The 20,211-nt window shown below is 44.8% G+C and overlaps 2 long non-coding RNA genes across 4 annotated transcripts in view; one reads left to right on the top strand and one right to left on the bottom strand.

The window, feature by feature from the left end:
* LOC123328827 overlaps positions 1-16,043 on the bottom strand; it is a 47,837-nt gene extending 31,794 nt beyond the window's left edge. Inside the window, exons 1-3 of one of the 3 annotated variants that reach the window (XR_006639913.1) lie at positions 14,101-16,011; positions 13,557-13,639; positions 4,908-4,963 (exon numbers count right to left, since the gene is read on the bottom strand). This is a non-coding gene — a long non-coding RNA (uncharacterized LOC123328827). Of the gene's footprint in view, positions 1-4,907; positions 4,964-13,556; positions 13,640-14,100 lie in introns of those variants that run through there. The other 2 variants (XR_006639914.1, XR_006639915.1) reach the window with 2 other exon arrangements.
* Positions 12,735-13,890, top strand: LOC123328828. The gene is made up of 4 exons (XR_006543806.2): positions 12,735-13,064; positions 13,145-13,234; positions 13,348-13,451; positions 13,776-13,890. It is a non-coding gene; the product is annotated as an uncharacterized LOC123328828 (long non-coding RNA).
* Positions 16,044-20,211: the final 4,168 nt, after the last annotated feature.

Raw genomic sequence — 20,211 nt, 5'->3', positions numbered from 1 at the left:
GACTAGCCTGCCAGGCTCCTCTGTCAATGGAATTTTCTAGGCAAGAATACTGGATTGGGTTGCCATTTCCTCCATCAGGGGATCTTTCCAATCCAGGGATCGAACCTGCATCTCTTGCATCAGCAGGCAGGTTCTTCACCACTGGGAAGCCCTGTGTTAGTGCATAAATTTAATGTGCTTTCATTTAAATAAAAATAGGATTTTTTACTGGGCCAGTTGGTTCTAAGTTTATATAGAAAAACAAAGGAAAAGAGAAACCAGGAAAATAATGAGAAGGAACCATTCCTATCAGATATTTAAATACAAACCAAGTAATGAAAATAAAAACAAAAATAAACAGATGGGACTTAATTAAATTTAAAAGCTTTTGCACAGCAAAGGAAACCATAAACAAAATGAAAAGGCAACACACAATAGGAGAACATTTTTACAAATGGCGCAGCCAACAAAGGACTAATCTCCAAAATACACAAACAGCTCAGACAACTCTGGGCTTCCCTGTGGCCCAGCTGGTAAAGAATCCGCCTGCAATGCGGGAGACCTGGGTTCAATCCCTGGGTTGAGAAGATCCCTGGAGAAGAGAAAGGCTACCCACTCCAGTATTCTGGCCTGAAGAATTTCATGGACTGTGTAGTCCATGGGGTCACAAAGAGTCGAACACGCCTGAGCGACTTTCATCATCATCATCATCTTCCAGCTCTATATCAAAAAAATAAACAATCCAATAAAAAAAAAGTTGGCAGAATACCTAAATAGACCTTTCTCCAAAGAAGACATACAAATGGCCAACAAGCACATGAAAAGATGCTCAACATCACTAATTGTTAGAGAAATGCAAATCAAAACCACAATGAAGTATCGCCTCACACAGGTCAGAATGGCCATCATCAAAAAGTCTACAAACAGCAAATGCTGGAGAGGGTGTGGAGAAAAGGGAATTCGTCCACAATGTTGGTGGGAATGTAAATTGGTACAGCCACGATGAAGAATAGTGTGTCTTCCTTAAAACACTAAAAACAAAAGTAACATATGATCCAGCAATCCCACTTCTGGGCATATATCCAGAGAAAGCCGTAATTTGAAAAGATACATGCACCCCAGGGTCCACTGCAGCACAACCTACAATAGCCAAGACCTGGAAGCCACCTAAGTGTCCACTGACAGATGAATGGAGAAAGACAATGTGTACAATGGACTGGTACTCAGTCATAACAAAGAATGAAATAATGCCATTGGCAGCAACATGGATAGACCTAGAGATTAGCATACTAAGTGAAGTCAGACAGAGAAAGACAAATATGGTATGATATCACTTAGATTTGGAATCTAAAAAAAAAATGATAGAAATTAAATTATTTATGAAACAAACACTCAGAGACTTTGAAAACAAACTTATGGTTACTGAAAGGGAAAGGTGTTGGGGAGAGATCAATTAGGAGGTTGAGATTAACATATACACACTCCTACATACAAAATACATAACCAACAAGGACCTGTGTATAGCATAGGAAACTCTACTCAATATTCCATGGTAAGCCTATATGGAACTGCTAACTGCTAAGTTGCTTCAGTCATGTCCGACTCTGTGCGACCCCATAGACGGGAGCCCACCAGGCTCTGCCGTCCCTGGGCTTCTCCAGGCAAGAACACTGGAGTGGGTTGCCATTTCCTTCTCTGATGCATGAAAGTGAAAAGTAAAAGTGAAGTCGCTCAGTCATGTTTGACTCTTCACAACCCCATGGACTGAAGCCTCCCAGGCTCCTCCGTCCATGGGATTTTCCAGGCAAGAGTACTGGAGTAGAGTGCCATTGCCTTCTCCAGCCTATATGGAAAAAGAATCTGAAAAAGAATGGATATATGTATAACTGAATTATGTAGCTATACATCTGAAACTAACACAACATTGTAAATCATAATATGAAATAAAAATTAAATTAAAAAATAAGAATAGGGAATTCCCTGGTGGTCTAGCGGTTAGGTCTCTGCATTTCCACTACAGGAGGCATAGGTTCTATCCCTGATCAAGGAATTAAGATCCTGCATGCCCTGCTGTGCAATCAAAAAAGATAAAGAAAAAATAAACATGAACTTACTAAACAGTGTACATCTAGTACATAAATAACCAGACAGATCAAAGACAGAGCTGAAATGAACCCAGATACCAAGAGGAAATTGTGGTTTAGTTGCTAAGTCATGTCCAACTCTTCTGCAATCCCATGGACTGTAGTCCACCAGCCCCCTCTGTCCATGGAATTTCTCAGGCAAGAATATTGGAGTGGGTTTCCATTTCTATATTTATTTGAAATTATTTTATATAATTATGTTTTATATATACTTTATAAAATTATATTTTATACATAAATTACTTTATATAATTATATTTTATATTTTTATATATACAAGATAATTATATTATTATAAAATAGTTATTTGAATTATTTTATATAAGAATTTCAAATCAGTGTGGAAAAGATAACAATAAATTAACCAGGTAACCACCCATATGTTTTACCTTACACCAAAAAGAGATTCCAGGTGGTTAAAATATTTTAATGTAAAAAATAAAATTATAAAGCAGAAGAAATCACAAGAGAATTCTTTTACAGGTGCAGAGCAAGGAAGGCCCAACTACAGTACCAAAAAGGAAAAGCAGACAAATTTTGTTACATAAAACCTGAGATTTTTCAAGATAAGAATCATCATGCTATGCTATGCTAAGTCACTTCAGTCGTGTCCGACTCTGTGTGACCCCAGAGACGACAGCCCACCAGGCTCCCCCATCCCTGGGATTCTCCAGGCAAGAACACTGGAGTAGGTTGCCATTTCCTTCTCCAATGCATGAAAGTGAAAAGTGAAAGTGAAGTCGCTGTTGTGTCCGACTCTTCGCAACCCCATGGACTGCAGTCTACCAGCCTCCTCCGTCCATGGGATTTTCCAGGCAAGAGTACTGGAGTGGGGTGCCATTGCCTTCTCCAAGAATCATCATAGCAATGTGAAACTGTGGGGAGGGTTAGAAACATGTGTAATTTATGTCTCAAACAAAGAGCAGATTTTCCTCGTATACAAAGAACTCCTATGTATCAATAAGAAAAATCAACAGAGCAAAAGAATGCAATGAGACATGTGAAAAGGTGCCACTTGCATGGGCAATTAATGTTGCCCATCAACTGGCCTTAGAATTGGACTGGACCCAGTTCATTTAAGGGTCCTTAAATGGAGGAGGTGGTAGAGAGAGTCAGAGAAAAAGATGTAGTAACACAAACAAGGTCAGAAAGGTGCATTCATAAGAAAAGAGATGCATTCATAAGAAAAGAAATCCATATCTAAAACCACACTTAGATCCCATTTTTTTTAATCTATTACATGGGAAAAGATCAAAAAGTTTTAGGACAACTATCAGTAAGAATGTGGGGAGAGAGGCATTGTCATGTACAGCAGGTGAGAGGGTACTAGTACAACCTCTATAGGATGACAGTTTGGTGATATCTAATAAAACCCATTTGTATTTGATGCTATCAAATAGCAATCCCAATCAAATAATTTATCCTATCGACACACTTGCACACATGAGAAATAATACATGCACTGAAGCACTGTTTATGGTAATAGGAAAAAATCACAAATGAGCCAAATGCCCATTAACAGAGTACTAGCTAATTGAACTCTGACAATGGAATATTATGCAGCTGTAAAAAGGGAAGGTCTTTACTGGTATGGAACGATTTCTGAGATGTATCATTAAATGAGAAAATCAAGGACCAGAATGTTGCCTATTGTAAGCCTGATTTTTTACTATATATATATTTATATAGTAAAAATTTATAAATGCAAATATGAATATGATTTTATATACATATACACACATGCATGCATGCATGCTTGCACACACACATATAACTGTTGGCAGGAAGAGAAATGAAACAAGAGACCAGCGCTACTGACTGCCTCAGAAGAGCGGGCCTGTGAGTTAAGGACACAGAATGAGAGTATTTTCAAAGTATGCTGTTTTGTGCCTCTTTAATTTTGAAACCTTCTAATTATAATACCTTTTCTAAAAAATAAAATACAAATGAAAGATTGTGCCTTAAAGAGAAGGTATAACTTGGGGACTTCCATGGTGGTCAGGTGTTAAGAATCTGCCTGCCAATGCAGGGGACACAGGTTTGATCCCTGGTCAGGAAGATCCCACATATGCCGCAGGACAACTAAGCCTGTGCACCACAGCTACTGAGCCCGCGCACCCTAGAACCCGTGCTCCACAACCAATGAAGCCGCCACGATCAGAAGCCCGTGCACAGCCGGGAGTAGTCCCGGCTCACAGCCATGAAGACCCAGCCCAGTCAGAAATAAATAAATAAGTAAACAACATTTAAAAGAGAATGTATAACTTGGGATTTTATTATTTTTGAGCCCTCTGAAACTGGAATGCCTCCTCGACCCATAGGTCTCATATCGTACTTTTACTGCTCAGTTCAGTTCAGTTGCTCAGTCGTGTCCGACTCTTTGTAACCCCATGGACTGCAGCACGCCAGGCCTCACTGTCCGTCACCATCTCCACTGACTCAGTGATGCCATCCAACCATCTCATCCTCTGTCGTCCCCTTCTCCTCCCACCTTCGATCTTTCCCAGCACCAGGGTCTTTTCAAATGAGTCAGTTCTTCGCATCAGGTGGCCAAAGTATTAGAGTTTCAGCTTCAACATCAGTCCTTCCAATGAATACTCAGGACTGATTTCCTTAGGGTGGACTGGTTGGATCTCCTTGCAGTCCAAGGGACTGTCAAGAGTCTTCTCCAACACCACAGTTCAAAAGCATCAATTCTTCGGCACTCAGCTTTCTTTATAGTCCAATTCTCACATCCGTACATGACTACTGGAAAAACCATAGCCTTCAATAGATGGACCTTTGTTGGCAAAGTAATGTCTCTGCTTTTTAATATGCCGCCTAGGTTGGTCATAAAGTTCCTGCCAAGGAGTAAGCGTCTTTTAATTTCATGGCTGCAGTCACCATCTGCAGTGATTTTGGAGCCCCCCACTAAAGTCTTTCACTGTTCCCATTGTTTCCGCATCTATTTGCCATGAAGTGATGAGACCAGATGCCATGATCTTAGTTTTCTGAATGCTGAGTTTTAAGCCAACTTTTTCACTCTACTCTTTCACTTTCATCAAGAGGCTCTTTAGTTCTTCACTTATTGCTCAGTAGATATCAACTAAGTGGGAGTTATGCTGAGAATACACTGCATTTGAGTCTAGTGGGATATACTTATGTGTTGTTTTATAGTCTCTTGACTGTAAGCCCTGGCTGGTATCACAGGCTCAGCACAGTTTCCAGAAAGGTCCCCATCAGCCCACAGGGCCAGGTGTCATACTGGCATCAGAACATGCCCTTTGGGGCACCTGACATTACAAATACTTGTGTGGTCAGCGAAAAAAAAGGATGGAAATGTCCTAAGCCCAAAGCTTGTCTCAGAAAACCCTTCCCATCCCCAGATGTGAAAAATGTGAGCAGAGAATTCCATTCCCACAGGTGCCTAGTCATAACAGAAGTCCTCTTGTCAAGAATATACTCAATAATACAATTGAAAACATGCCACTCATTATTTTTTTATTTCCCTGGGAACGGCACAGAAGTTACTAGTATGCTTGTGTCCATAAAACACAAACCTATGGCAATTTAACACAAATATCTTATACTTCAGAAACAAAGTCACATGTTTTATGTATTAACTCATTTAAACTTAAAAATCAATTTAAAATATTTTTATCTTATGTATCAATTTAAAATATTTTGATCTTATGAAACTCTGAAACCCTTTGTGATCCATGATGCTACAGAAAGTCTGAATTATCTTTCTAGTCTCTCTATAGAAAGATAATATGATCTTGGTATAACATTACAAAAATCACTGTCCTAAGAAGGGGTGGACAAAAAAGTAGGGGAAACATAAAGGTGGGACAAGTATTTGAGTTCACTAACATAGTAGACTATTTTTCTGGGTTTTGTGATTTGTGTGATACTTGTTGAATATTTCCAATTTGTAATCTGTTGGGCTTTCTTTCTTCATTCTTCTAATTCTTCATTCACCTAATTTTGTTTCAAATATGTTCTATCTTTTTTCTAAAACAGGTCCCCACAAATTCTGTAAACTTCAGCCCCCAGACTCACACCTGGCATTCAGGATCAATTTAAAATTTGCATCTGCCAGTCTCCCATGAGATTAGAACTGGCAGCACAGAGCGACTCCCATTTTATACTAAAGACTGAAACCCAGATCAGCTAAGCAATGTGAACCAGTGAAAAAGGTGGAAACAAAGTCCCTGGGTCTCTAAACCGCCTGTTAACTCTCCTCTGAACCTTTGTCTCCTCGGGGCACAGAAAACAAAGATGTTTCCCCAGACCTGCTTCCACCCCAGTCTGCAAGCCCTCAAGTGCTACCTCTCCTGACTTGTTGGAGGCCTAGGGGCACGTCTCATTTTATACAAGTGGAGGATTAATCATAAGACATGATTCTCTGTGATGGAACCTCCACGGAGTGATACACCGCAGGCTCATCTGCAGGACGACGTGAGCCCAGCTTGTGACAGGCAGCCCTGAATTCCCAGGCTGCCAGACCACTTTGAACTTTGTTACATGGGACCCTTTTTCTGCCTATGAGCTATTCCACCAAAATCTAAGCTTTCTTAGCAGGACTTTTCACTAGTTTGCTCTTCTCAGCTACTGAAGGTTTGTTGTTGTTTAGTCGCTCAGTTGTGTCTGACTCTTGCCAACCCCATGGACTGTAGCCCACCAAGCTCCTCCATCCATGGAATTCTCCAGGCAAGAATACTGGAGTGGGTTTGCCATTTCCTTCTCCAGGGGATCTTCCCGACCCAGGGATTGAACCCACGTCTCCTGCATTGACAGGCTGATTTTTTACTGCTGAGCCACCAGGGAGGCCCTGTTGAAGGTTTAGTTATACTCTAACCTGAAATCTATGAGAAACCCTCAAATGAGATTTTTTGGTTGGATTTTTTTCTATGCATTTGTTGGGGGGATTCCCCATTATACCTAGTAATTACAAGACTGCACCATTCAATTCTTTCCTCCGAAGAGAAGCTGCTGCAGGGGATATAGTGGGCTGCATAGTGCCTGGGCCCAGTGGGTACACCAGGGACAGGCCACTCCTCCCCAGGCACCATCCTCCAACAGGCAACCTTTGCTTGGACTCCGTGTTGTCTGGCCAAGAGCATCTCAAACCTGCACCAAACTCTCAAGCTCTTCCTCCCCAACCGTTTCTCCTCTCCCAGATGGCAGGCCAGCATCTTGGTCTGAAGGCTATCTTCTGTCCTGTTCTCCCCTTCTATTTTTCTACAATGAATCACCTGCACGTCTAATTTCATCTTCTTCTCAAGGACTCAAATGGATTCATTACCCTAGAACATTTGAATGTTAGTAAAAGGAGAGGAAAATGTCATTTTTGTTTTTGTAAGGGGAAAAGCGGGGGAAGGAAAGGTTTACAAGGCATCTACTAAGTGTCAGGAATTGCTAGGTATTTTATTTGTCTTTTTTTAACTTTTTATTTTGTATTGTTGTAAATCCAAGTAACATACAATGTTGGGATAGTTTCAGGTGAAGAGCAAAGGGATTCAGCCATACATACAGATTATCTCATGGAATTTTCAGGCAAAAATACTGGAGTGGGGTGCCATTCCCTCCTCCAGGGAATCTTCCCCACCCAGGGATCAAACCTATGTCTCTTGCGTCTCCTGCATTGGCAGACAAATTCTTTCCCACTAGCACCACCCTGGAAGCCCATGCTGCTAAGTCTCTTCAGTCATGTCCGACTCTGTGCGACCCCAGAGATGACAGCCCACCAGGCTCCCCCGTCCCTGGGATTCTCCAGGCAAGAACACTGGAGTGGGTTGCCATTTCCTTCTCCAATGCATGAAAGTGAAAAGTGAAAATGGAGTCGCTCAGTCATGTCCGACTCTTAGCGACCCCATGGACTACAGCCCACCAGGCTCCTCCGTCCATGGGATTCTCCAGGTAAGAGTAAGAGTACTGGAGTGGGGTGCCATTGCCTTCTCCATGGAAGCCCATACATGTATCCATTCTCCCCCAAACTCCCCTCCCCATCCAGGCTGCCACATACCACTGAGCAGAGTTCCCTGTGCTATACACTAGGTCCTTGTTGGTTGTCCATTTTAAATCTTGCTAGGTATTTTAAAATACATTGTTTCATTTAATTCATAAAGGTAAGCACTATTATTCCAAGATTAAAAAAAAAAATCTAAGGGGAATTCTGGTTGGTAAAGTGGTTGCTGATACCCTGAGTATTTACAGAGCTGCCAGCCCTTCTAAGCTTTCTTAGAGAAGCTATATTTGGAGTCAAGATGCAGTTTTCATGAGCCTCAGATAAGGGATAATGAATGCATTAGGTTGTAGGTTGAATGGAAAGAAGACTATTACCTGCAGTAATCTCATATCCTTCCTTCACCCCAGGCCCTCTGAAATGAGAAATCTGCCAGCAGGCCTTTCCTCACTGATACACCTGCCACTTTTGTTCTAAGAATTCTCTGCCAAAGCCCGAACTGAGTCTGAATCCACACTGGGGAGTTTCAGCCTTTAAACTTGTCAGCGAGAGTCATATCAAATGGTGACTGTAGAACATCGTGCTTAGTCTCTCAGTCATGTCCAACTCTTTGGGACCCCATGGACATTAGGTTGCTCTGTGCAATTTCCGGGCAAGAATACTGGAGTGGGTTGCCGTTTCCTTCTCCAGGAGATCTTCCTGACCCAGGGATCAAACCCATGTCTCCTGAAGTGGTAGGTGAATTTCTTTACCACCAGGAAGCCCCACAGAATATCATGAACTGTTTAAAAAAAAAAAAAAAAAAAAAACTTGCATGGTAAAACTCCCTGGTCTTTTAAAAAATTTAAAAAGAATATACAATCAAATGGTCAAAAAATAGCTTAAAAGGTCGGGCAGCTATATTAATTATAATAGCGCTGCCTGCCGGAACACTGACTCCTTACTTCCGACACCCAGTAGAAGCTTGTATCCTGCTTGCCCCCCAGCAGTGGTGACTCGGTGGGTGGCGGGGCGCCTTGGCCACACACAGTCAACCACCGACCCAGGGCCACAGCGGCTCTTCCATTTGCAGCGTGTGGCATTCCCAAGGCTGCCTTAGGTGACAGCACCCAGGTAATATAAGAGAAGCCAGCAGAGAAGCACCCGCTTCTGAATCACTTTTGCTAACATGACAGCCATTGATGAGAACCAGTCACGTGGCCACACCTGGACACAAAGGAGGCTGGGAAATGTGTCCCTGGCTGGACAAAAATGTGACACCATGAGAGAAAAATGTGAGTGTTTGGGGTAGAGCTGGCAATCTCTGCCCAGCAGGCAGGGCCACCTGGGATGGCTACCATCTCCTTTTGCTCTGGACACTCGCGGTTTTAGCACTCAAAGTGTCACTGGAAACCCCTCAGTCCCAGGCACACCGGGACAGCTGTCACCCCATAACTGAAAGTGAATTAACAATTTAAAATAATAACTTTGAAAACGGACTCAGCTGGTTTCACATGCATTCAGGATGGCAGGAAAAAACCTGAGCTGGTGATTACAAAGATTCACTTTTAACCATTTTTTTTCCAGATGGTGAATTTGCTAACAGCCAAAGGCAAAATTTTAAGAATTCATGAATACATTGATTAGCAACTAAAGGAGTCACAAATGCCTGAAAGTAAATTGGAATTAAAATACAAAAGCAGTAAAAATCCAAAATCATGAATACCATTTAATATGCTAGAAAATGAGCAGAAATGCTTACTCAGATATAAAGCACTGCTGAACTGCCTCTCTGGCAAAACAAAATTATCAATATCTGAAAAACTTGGGGTGATACTCATATTTACCAGTTCACCATTTCAGCCAATGCATTATTTTAAACGATGAGTTTCAACCTGCATTTCCGTTCATTTGACTTTTATCACGTCATGACTCTGTCGAGAAGCCCTCTCAAATACAGGTGATCCCTGCCTTATCTCATCCCCAGCTCTTTTTGTTTTAGCATCTTCCTGCAGCTCTGTCTTGGAGAAGGCGATGGCACCCCACTCCAGTACTCTTGCCTGGAAAATCCCATGGGCGGAGGAGCCTGGTGGGCTGCAGTCCATGGGGTCATGAAAAGTCGGACACGACTGAGCGACTCCACTTTCACTTTTCACTTTCATGCACTGGAGAAGGAAATGGCAACCCACTCCAGTGTTCTTGCCTGGAGAATCCCAGGGACGGGGGAGCCCGGTGGGCTGCCATCTATGGGGTCGCACAGAGTCGGACACGACTGAAACGACTTAGCAGCAACAGCAGCTCTGTCTCACTTGATTGTGTTCTCCTTGCTTGTACTGCCATTTCTCTCAAATTCACAGGCCAAGTGTTTCCTTTCTGTGCACTCTTCCCTACCCACCTCCACAACCTCTTGGTCCAAAGAGTAATTCAAATCAATGAAGGAAAGAAAGCCTCTTCTCTCCAGAAGGAAATGATGCTTCATTTATTACCCACCCTACACACACACACACACACACACAAGTATCACCCTCTCTCCACATCCTCACATCATATTAGATCCAGCCGCATCTGTGAGCACCTTTCATGGGCTGCTGAGAACATGCGACCTTTGCCACTCTGTGACTTCCTTAAGGAATTCCTGGAATTTCACACTGCACCTTACCCTTCTTCAAAAAATGCAAAGTGCTGAATTGAAGTTCGATTCAAAAACATTAGATGAGGAAGAGATCCACAAACTTAGTCTCATGACAAAGTGAAATTCCCTAGGGAGCCTGGAACACTATGGCATTTGCATTTAAACCCTCCTGAACAGCAATTACTGTGAGAAAGCTGAGCTCTAGAGGGCTACTCGGACAAATCCATAAATCCTGGCTTTTTACTATAGTTTGGAGAACCATAAACTTTTCATTGTTCTCCGGTGCCTTTTGAGTTGTCCGTGAACTGACTCCAGCTAGATTTCCGGGGCCTTGGAGTTACTTTGTTTAGATAATTAAAGAAAGGGAGTCAGGCTGAACCGACTTGTCACAGCTGTGAATCCCAGCTGTGTATCCCCAGGGTGCTGAGATAACAGTCCCCTGCACTAATCCAATCTGGGCTTTTCCTGGGGGCTGTCATTACTGCAAAATGAGGTGAATGTGGTGGATGAAGAGCAGCAAGGCTGGGGAGTTAGTAGTGATGCAGAATCGTGCCTAGGACATGAGCGGTTGTGATCAGAGAAGGTAATCACAGAGATCCAGTGGCCAAACTACCGTAGCCACTGGATATACTGCATTATATTCTATATACTACCCATTTGATATATGTATATACAATATATACACACAAATTACTTATATGTAAATACCGTAGTCACTATACACATTACTATATATATCAATGCTGCTGCTGCTAAGTCGCTTCAGTCATGTCCGACTCTGTGCGACCCCATAGATGGCAGCCCATCAGGCTCCCCTGTCCCTGGGATTCTCCAGGCAAGAACCCTGGAGTGGGTTGCCATTTCCTTCTCCAATGCATGAAAGTGAAAAGTCAAAGTGGAGTCGCTCAGTCGTGTCCGACTCTTAGCGACCCCATGGACTGCAGCCTACCAGGCTCCTCTGTCCATGGGATTTTCCAGGCAAGAATAGATCTACTATAAATAGAGGCTATATGTATATAATATATACATACATATTATATAGTATATAGATTATAATATACAGAAATACATTAAATATATGATATATATTATAATATGTATATATTACCCAATACTTTGGCCATCTGATACAAAGAGCTGCCTCATTGGAAAAGACTCTGATGCTGGAAAGATTAAAGGCAAAAGGAGAAGGGGATGACAGAGGATGAGATGGTTGGATGGTATCACTGACTCAATGGACATGAATTTGAACAAACTCCAGGAGATAGTGAAGGACAGGGGAGCCTGGCATGCTGCAGTCACGACCCATGGGGTCACAAAGAGTTGGACACAACTTAGCAACTGAACAACAACAAATATATATAATATGTATATATGTGTGTGCATGTATACACACACACACACAATGACCACTACATCCACTACCATTGAGGCTCCTTGCTCTGCTGCCCATCTGTCCAGTGCCCCTCGTCCCACCACACTGGCCTCGCAGCACCTTGAGTGTCATGCCATCGCCCACTGCAGAGCCTGCACCTGCCCTCCCCACATCTGAATCTCTCTCTTCTTCCACAAACGCCCCTCACCTACTAACTGGTACTAATCTTAAGGTCCCAGCTCCAAAGTCACTTCCTTGGAGCAGGCTGTGCTCTCAAATGAAGTCAGCTTCCCCATCATAAGCTAATTTTTCCCGCACAACAGGTTTCACCATTTATCACATAATTAGGCTATTGTTTTGAAATAATATCTGTCCTCCCCAATGGACTTATGAGCAAGGAAGTTGTCTAACTTGCTCACCTTTGCATCTCCAGAGCCTAGAATAGTACCAGCTGTTGTAGAGGTTTGGTTAATACCGGTTGCATGGGTGGATTTGGGTCTGATAATGAACCCAGTCAAGACAGTATAGATGGAGGGAAGCAGACACCCTCGGGACAGACTTCCTCCAGGTGCCATGGATGTGCCCTCAAGCAGTGGTTCTCAAACTTGAGTCTGCAGTAGAATCACCTGGAGGGCTTGTTAAACTGCAGATTACTAAGCTTTATTCCCAGAGTCTTGGCTTCAGTGGGTCTGGACTCAGACAAGAAACTTGCATTTCCTACAGGTTTCCAGGTTATACTGAAGTTCCAGTTCCTGGGATCCCATTTTAAGAACCACTGTTCTAAGACATCAGGCAGTTTCCAAATGGCCTACTAGAAGCAACCCGACCACTCTCAGGCTTTTCTATAAGATGAAAATCTGGTGTTTCTGAGACACCAGATTTTGTCTATCTCACACTTATATATATAGCTCTCAGCCATCAGCGGGCTGCAGAATCACCTGTAAAGATCCCCAAGGCTCCATTAATCTGCACGGGAACCCAACATCTACAGTTAAAAAGCCTCCTCAGGTGATTTTAAAGTACAACCAGGATGAAGAATGACTGAGATCACAGCTCATAAATTCAACCAAAATTTATCATTGTTGCAGATGTCTAACCTGGAATTACTGAGGTTTATCCCAGAACCCTGCTGTGCCCTTTATTGGACTGAAGTCTAGCACCACACAACATCATTACAGGTAAAACAGAAGCCTGTCTCTTACCCCCAAATAACCCCGTTAAAGGAAACTGTGCTTGGAGTCAGAACTAGAGAACAAAAGGTAGGAGACCATTCATTCCTTCAATTCTTTAGCGCCAGGTACGGTATTTAAGTGCAAGGGACCTGGTGATGGCTCGGACACAGTTTCTACACGGATGGAACCAACAGTCTCAGGCTGTGTTGCTGGAAATTTTCAGGTAAGGATCCAGAAGGCAGAGGACTGTGAATATCAGAAGGACATAGATGCGGGGCAACAAGACCCCGCTTGGTCCAGAGACGAAGTCAGAACTGAGAGGACCTACCTGGCGTCCTTCTGGGGTTGGGGTATTCACTGTGGTCCCAGCAAAGCTGAGATGCTGAATGCAGGAGCAGAGGCATCCGAGACCTGCATGCAAAGCCAGGAAAACAACTTGATTGCATGCACCTGAGCAGGCTGGCTTTGGAAGTCTGAGATACTGCATGTAGGGTTGTAGGTGGGGGAGAGGGGTTTGATATATTACCATTGGATTATATCTTGGCAGGGAACCAGTTATGCCCGGGGATCCCACCCTGCTGCACCCCTTCAACTGGGGGACTGGGGGAATTCTGGTCATCAGAGAAAATGCACGCACACATGCAAACATCACACTAGCAAAATGGAAACCATAACCACTTATGTCTGAGTAAGTTCCATACCTTTGAAATGCATAGCCCTCCAGAAGTAGCTGGCTAGGGACTAAAGCCAACCCAAAGGCTCCTGCTTCGCTGTCATATTATACTTTGGGACAGATGTAGATCCCAGCCATATCCCCTGGAAGCTGGTGGAACCCAGCCAAGCAGGATCCTGCACGTCAACCAGAGCCCTACCTGGCATCTTGAGGGCCTTGGGTATCCACCATGGTCCCAGCAAAGCTGAGATGCTGAATGCAGGAGCAGAGGGGATTGCAAGCTGTGGAAATTGAAGGCCTACCCTCTGCCCACTTCTCCAGCTCAGCCCCATCTGAGAAGCCCCAGAGGAGCTGTTTTCAGCTCACTAGGGATGCCCAGGCTCCACCCAGACCAGTTAACCCGGAACCGGAAGCTGGAGCCAGACAGAGCTTGTTTTTTTTTTCCTCCCTGAACCCACAGGCCTGTGAGGAGGGCTTGCTCTGCAGAAAAAGCCTCCTGATGGGGCCACTGCCAGGGAGAGGGCACGGGAGGGCTGGCCCTTCCTCCTGTCCTGGGGGCAGTCAGCCTTGTGCATCCTGGGGTCCTAGAATCAGCCAACTCATGCTCACTCCGACAGGGTAGAGAAGGGAGTGTTTGACCCCCTAACCATGCCTCGGGACACACAAACTCCCCTCCCCTGCTTCCTGTCTGCTGAATCTACCCCTTCCCTATTTGTCCAGCAAACATTTGTAGACGAAGAGGCCCAGCATTTACTGAGCACTGACCTGGGCCGGGCAGGTCCTGGGGCTGAGGAGAGAGCAGGGAAGAGCAGGGGTGTTGACAGAAAACAGTCTAGAGCCCAGACACAGACCCCAAAGTGCAAGCAAAAAAGTGGACAACGTTTCAGACAAGGGCTGTGATAACCCGGCGTGCTATTATCATGACTGGAGTCATTTGGAAGGAACGGTTTCTGTGGACTGCATGGTCAGAAAAGGCCTCTGTTCTGAGAACGTGGCATTTAAGTAAAAACCTGAATCAGAAGCAGGAACTGGCTCCCCTGGGGCAGAGGGCACCAGGCAGAGGGAACAGCAGCTATGCAAAGGCACCGAGGTGGGAAGAGCTTGCGACTAAGCAACTCAGAAGGCAAGGGCAGGGAGAGGAGGGCCAGAAGAAACCACCCAGTCTGCAGTCCACACCTCATGGGAGGACCTGAGGAGAGAGGTGACGTGACTGGCAGTTTTCAAAAATCGCTTTGGCTGCCACGCAGAGAATGGGATGGAATACAAGGAGCAAGGGAGGAAACTAAGCGACAGGCTCAATTGTCCAGACCAGAGGCCACGCCCAGCATCCAGGACACGTGGTATCAAAGCCCAGGCTGCTGTGTGAGCCCAGCGAGGCCTCACTGGACAGTTCTGCACATCGTTCCTGACTCTGCCCCGCAGTCTTGTTCCTTGGCCCTCCCAGAGATGTGAGCCACCAACATCCTTTATAAAAATTCTACTTCTGCTCAAAGCAGAGTGGGGTTCTGTTCCTTGACACTATGAACTTTAACACGGTTAAGCATATCTTGAAATCAAGAACAAATAAATCAGAGGTTCTTGTATGTTCAATGCAAGTGATACACTGACCTAGCTCAGTGTAGGACTGGAGAGCAGAAAAGTATGGTAACATGATTTATTAATTAAAAGACTAATGACTCCAGTTTGCCAGACCTTCCTAAGTCTTTATCTGCTGACCCCATACACTTATTAACAGTTCTCTCTCTCACACTTCAAAGCTTCCTGATTTGGAGGATATGAATCATCTCTCCTTATTAATTCCTGGAGCATAGCTTTGATTCTGGGTCCCTAAGTTAAAGCTTCCTGACACACATCTTATGGCCCAGCCAGCCACAACAGGAAACAACTCCTTTTACAATTTCAAATGGCATAGCAACTGCAGGGGTGTGGGGCATCCATCTACAATAAGCCTTTTTGGTGACCATATCAATGATCTCATTGTTAGGGGGCTAAACTGTATCCCCTCTCCAAATTAATGTGCTGAAGCCCTAACTTGCAGGACTTAGAACGTCACTGCCTTTAAAGATAGAGTCTTGAAAGGGGTAATAAAGTTAGGGTGGCTTCCCCCATAGCTCAGATGGTAAAGAATCTGCCTGCAGTGCAGGAGACCTGGGTCTGATCTCTGGGTCGGGAAGATCCCCTGGAGAAGGAAATGGCAACCCACTCCAGTACTCTTGCCTGGAAAATCCCATGGACAGAGGAGCCTGGTGGGCTGCAGTCCATGGGGTTGCAAAGAGTCAGGCACAACTGAGTGACTGACACTTGTGAAGTTAGGGTGGCCACTAATCTAACCTGATTGGTATCCTTATAAGAAGTGGAGATTAGGCGACTTCCTGTGGTCCAGGGGTTAAGAAACCGCCTTGCAATGCAGGAGACAAAGGTTTGGTCGAGGAAACTAAGATCCCACCTGCCATGGAGCAACTAAGCCCATGCTCTGCGACTCCTGAGCCTGAGTGCCTTAACTAGAGAGTCTGCGCCCTGCAACAAAAGCTCCCACATGCCGCAACTAAGACTTCATGCAGCCAAATTAATGTTTTTTAAAAATTAATTAATAAGTGTTAGTCGCTCAGTCGTGTCCAACTCTTTGCAACCCCTGAGACTGTAGCCCACCAGGCTCCTCTGTCCATGGGACTTTCCAGGCAAGAATACTGGAGTGGGTTGCCATTCCCTTCTCCCAGGAATCTTCCCAATCCAGGGATTGAACCCGGGTCTCCTGCACTGCAGGCAGATTTTTTACCATCTGAGCCACCAGGTAAGCCTGCAATGAATGAATACTGTATTTTTTAATTATTTTAATTGGAGGATGATTACTTGACAATATTTCAATGGGTTTTGCCATACATCAACATGAATCGGTCACAGGGACACATGTGTCCCCCCTACATCCAGAGAGATTAGGACACAGACACATACAGAGGAAACATCATTTGAAGACACAGGGAGAAGACGGCCATCAACAAGCCAAGGACAGAGGCCACAGAAGAAACCAACCCTGCCAGCACCTTGATCTCAGACTTCCAGCCTCAAGAATTCCAAAAAAAAAAATCTCTGTTGTTGAAACCACCCAGTCTGTAGGACTTGCCATGGCAGCTCTACAACTAATACACTCACATAACACAACGCAGACCGGCATTCTCGCAAGCCCTCCATCTTGCAAGAACTTTCCATTGCCCCGACCTACATACAATTCATGCCACTCAGCTGAGGGACCTTCAGCTGCTGCAACATGGGCAAGCTAATGTGCCCAGGCTGATAATCCAAACAAGTTAATCTTCAGTACCTGGCAGCCCACTTCTGTGCAGTGACCAGCTATGGTTAGGGGTTAACTGGGGCTCATTTAATCCATGCTGACTGCCTGTCTCTGTGTATACAGGCCACAGAAGGTTATAAAATATTAAGAACCTTAACCATGAACTTGACTCATGCCCACTGCTCCTGGCAAGGCAGGGTCTCCTGTCCTCAAACATAATACTTTGCTTTCACCCCTGCGTCCTGGAGCCAGCTCGTGGGTCTGCAGGTTCTCAAAGAGAAAGGTTTGTCATGAGAATGGTCAGCTGTCTGCTATCAAGGCCTTTTATGGGGATCAATCAACAAGTCTTTATCAGGTACTCCTGACCCTGTGGGAGTTTCAAAGAAACTCGGTTCCTGCCCTCAAAACCACATGACTGTACTGTTGCAATGGATGTGGTTCAAGAGCTTTAAAAGTTAAATACAAATAAAAGAGCTGAGTAACTAAGCAAAGACCAAGCCCGACTCCTGGTTCTGTGTCTGTTCAGCTGTATGACCAAAGCTAATTCTTCCACCGCTGAGTCTCAGGGGCCTTCTTTGCCAAATGAGGCTAAGAATACCTTCCTCATAAGGTCCTCCTATGAGAAGGGAGCTAAACATTACATGGAGGGACTTCTCCGGCAGTCCAGTGGTCAAGACTTTACCTTCCAATGCAGGGGGTGCAGTTTCGAACCCTGTCTGGGGAGCTAAGATTCTACATGCTTTGCAGCCAAAAAACCAAAACATAAAACAGCAGAAATATTATAACAAATTCAGTGACAGTGTTCCAGTGAAAGTGCTAGTCGCTCAGTCGTGTCCAACTCTTGAAACCCCGTGGACTGTAGCCCACCAGGCTCCTCTGTCCATGGGATTCTCCAGGCAAGAATACTGGAGTGGGTTGCCATTCCCTTCGCCAGAGGATCTTCCCGACCCAGGTATCGAACCTGGGTCTCCTGCATTACAGGCAGATACTTTAGCACCCGAGCCACCAGGGAAGCCCAACAAGTTCAATCAAGACTTTTAAAAATGGTCCACATTGGGGAAAAAAAAAAAAAAAAAACAGTATATGGAAAAAGCGTTCAGTACGTATCTAGTACCCAGGAGGTGCTTCTTTTTAAAGAGAAGAAATTGACAAGCGTAGGCCACACTTGAAATTGCCACGAGTGAGGATAGGCTCAGGAAGCTAACACTGTAGGACCTAGTTTTCACCTTCGTCCAGTGTTTACTGAGCACCTACTATGTGCCAGAAACCCAGCTCTGTCAAGAATATAAGACTAGGTCCCGAGATGCTCCCAGTTGGCTGGAAGCAGACAGATGAACCAGACAGGTGTGGGGCAGGAAGCAGGGAGCGCTCTCAACTGAGGACTGAGGACTGAGTTTGTGCCAGGCTGACTTGGCTGGCCCTTACCTGAAGAGATCTATCTGGACAAGCGTCATTCTCTCTCTCTCTCTCTCTCTCACACATACACACACACACACACGTTTTATTGAAGTTCTCACTTTCCTTTGTAATGCAATGTTTTGCCTATAACGGCACCAAGAGACCCATACAGATTTGCATCCGTCTTCAGGTTTCTGTAATGAGATGGGGTTTTGCTTTCTATTTCCTCTTCTACAGAGAATAAAAAGAGAGATGGATGTCTATGACGATTCGAAATACAAATTCTCACAAATGTGTGATCTGTCTTCCCCTGAAGTTGGCAATTGGGTCCTATGTTCTGCTGACGCCTCAGTAGCTGACCTGTGTGATGAGGATAGTGGGACAGAACAAGGCTGGGCTGGAGGCTGAGCTGACCCCTCCTGCACTAACCAAAAGGGATGAACAATTGCGTTCCATCTGCTACTGTTATTCTTTCAGGGATTCCAGTCTGGGTGGAGGTGATACCTAAAGTCCAGTGGGCAGGGGGTGTGGTGACATCATAGTTCTCTGTGGTCCACCTGAATTCAGGGATGGCCCCAAGCAGATGCAAGGTAAGGGGTCATCAGTCAGACCAAAAAAGACCCTAGGAGGAGCAGTGATTTCACAGGGAGCCTGGGTCGGAAGCCATAGGCACAGCGGTGCATAACAGGAGGAACTGAGGTGTTAAAGGTAACAGGAGCCCCTGTTAGTCCAGGTGGACTTAACCTGAATCAAGTGTTTCTGTGTAACGTCTCCCGTGACCTCGCAACAACCTTAACAAGGAGTTTTTCGTGAACTTCATTTTACAGAAGAGGGAGCAGGAGCTTGGCGAGGTTACAGAGCAGCCCAAGATTGCAGGGCCAGTGAGCAGAAACCCACCCAGCTCTGACTCCCAGGTTCTCATCTTTAACCGCTACATCCCACTGCCCCTAAAGCCTCTGGGCTTTCGGTAAGCATGGGCTCATGCTCACAGCACCACCAGCCTCTAGGGAGCAAGATGAACTTCAGGCCTCACCCACTCAGGGATAGAGAGTCTGCTACATTTACCGACCTGGATCAGGCACCCAGCCTCAGTTACTGCAGCTGAGGAGGGCTGGGGGGAGGTGGGAGTTAAGAGCTCAGGCAAAAACTAGTAAGAATTGAAACATTCAGGGCCTCCATTTCTTCTATCCCAGATACATAAAATAAACGTTTGGATGGCAAACTGAGTTTTCTACTTTCTACCTGGATGTTTTGACAAATAAACTACAGATCATTGCATCTGCCTCATGTTCAGGAATTTTCTGAAACGATATTCTGATGTTTCATGGTCATTGTGGTCATTTGGAATGAATCTGGTAGGCCCAGAGTAGAAATGGCTGGTGTTTCACCCAACATATCAGCTGTATGTTAACAGTTTTCATGAAGAGTTTTACTTGGCAGAAGCAAACCAGGGATGCTCCTTGCAGTACCAGTCACTAGGAATGTTTATTTCACAGGAAGAATGTTGCTATGTTCAGATCCAAGTTGAAATGGACTTCCAGCCAGGGGACAGCAGGTGACACCAACATGGTGGATGTAAGGATGTTCCAGAAGTCTTTGGGGGCCATAGAGAGAGCCCCAGGC

The sequence above is a fragment of the Bubalus bubalis genome, chromosome 13 (genome assembly GCF_019923935.1).
Source record: "Bubalus bubalis isolate 160015118507 breed Murrah chromosome 13, NDDB_SH_1, whole genome shotgun sequence".
NCBI lineage: Eukaryota > Metazoa > Chordata > Mammalia > Artiodactyla > Bovidae > Bubalus > Bubalus bubalis.
The sequence above is the reverse complement of the archived record's forward strand: the minus strand, read 5'-3'. Positions and strand labels throughout refer to the sequence as shown.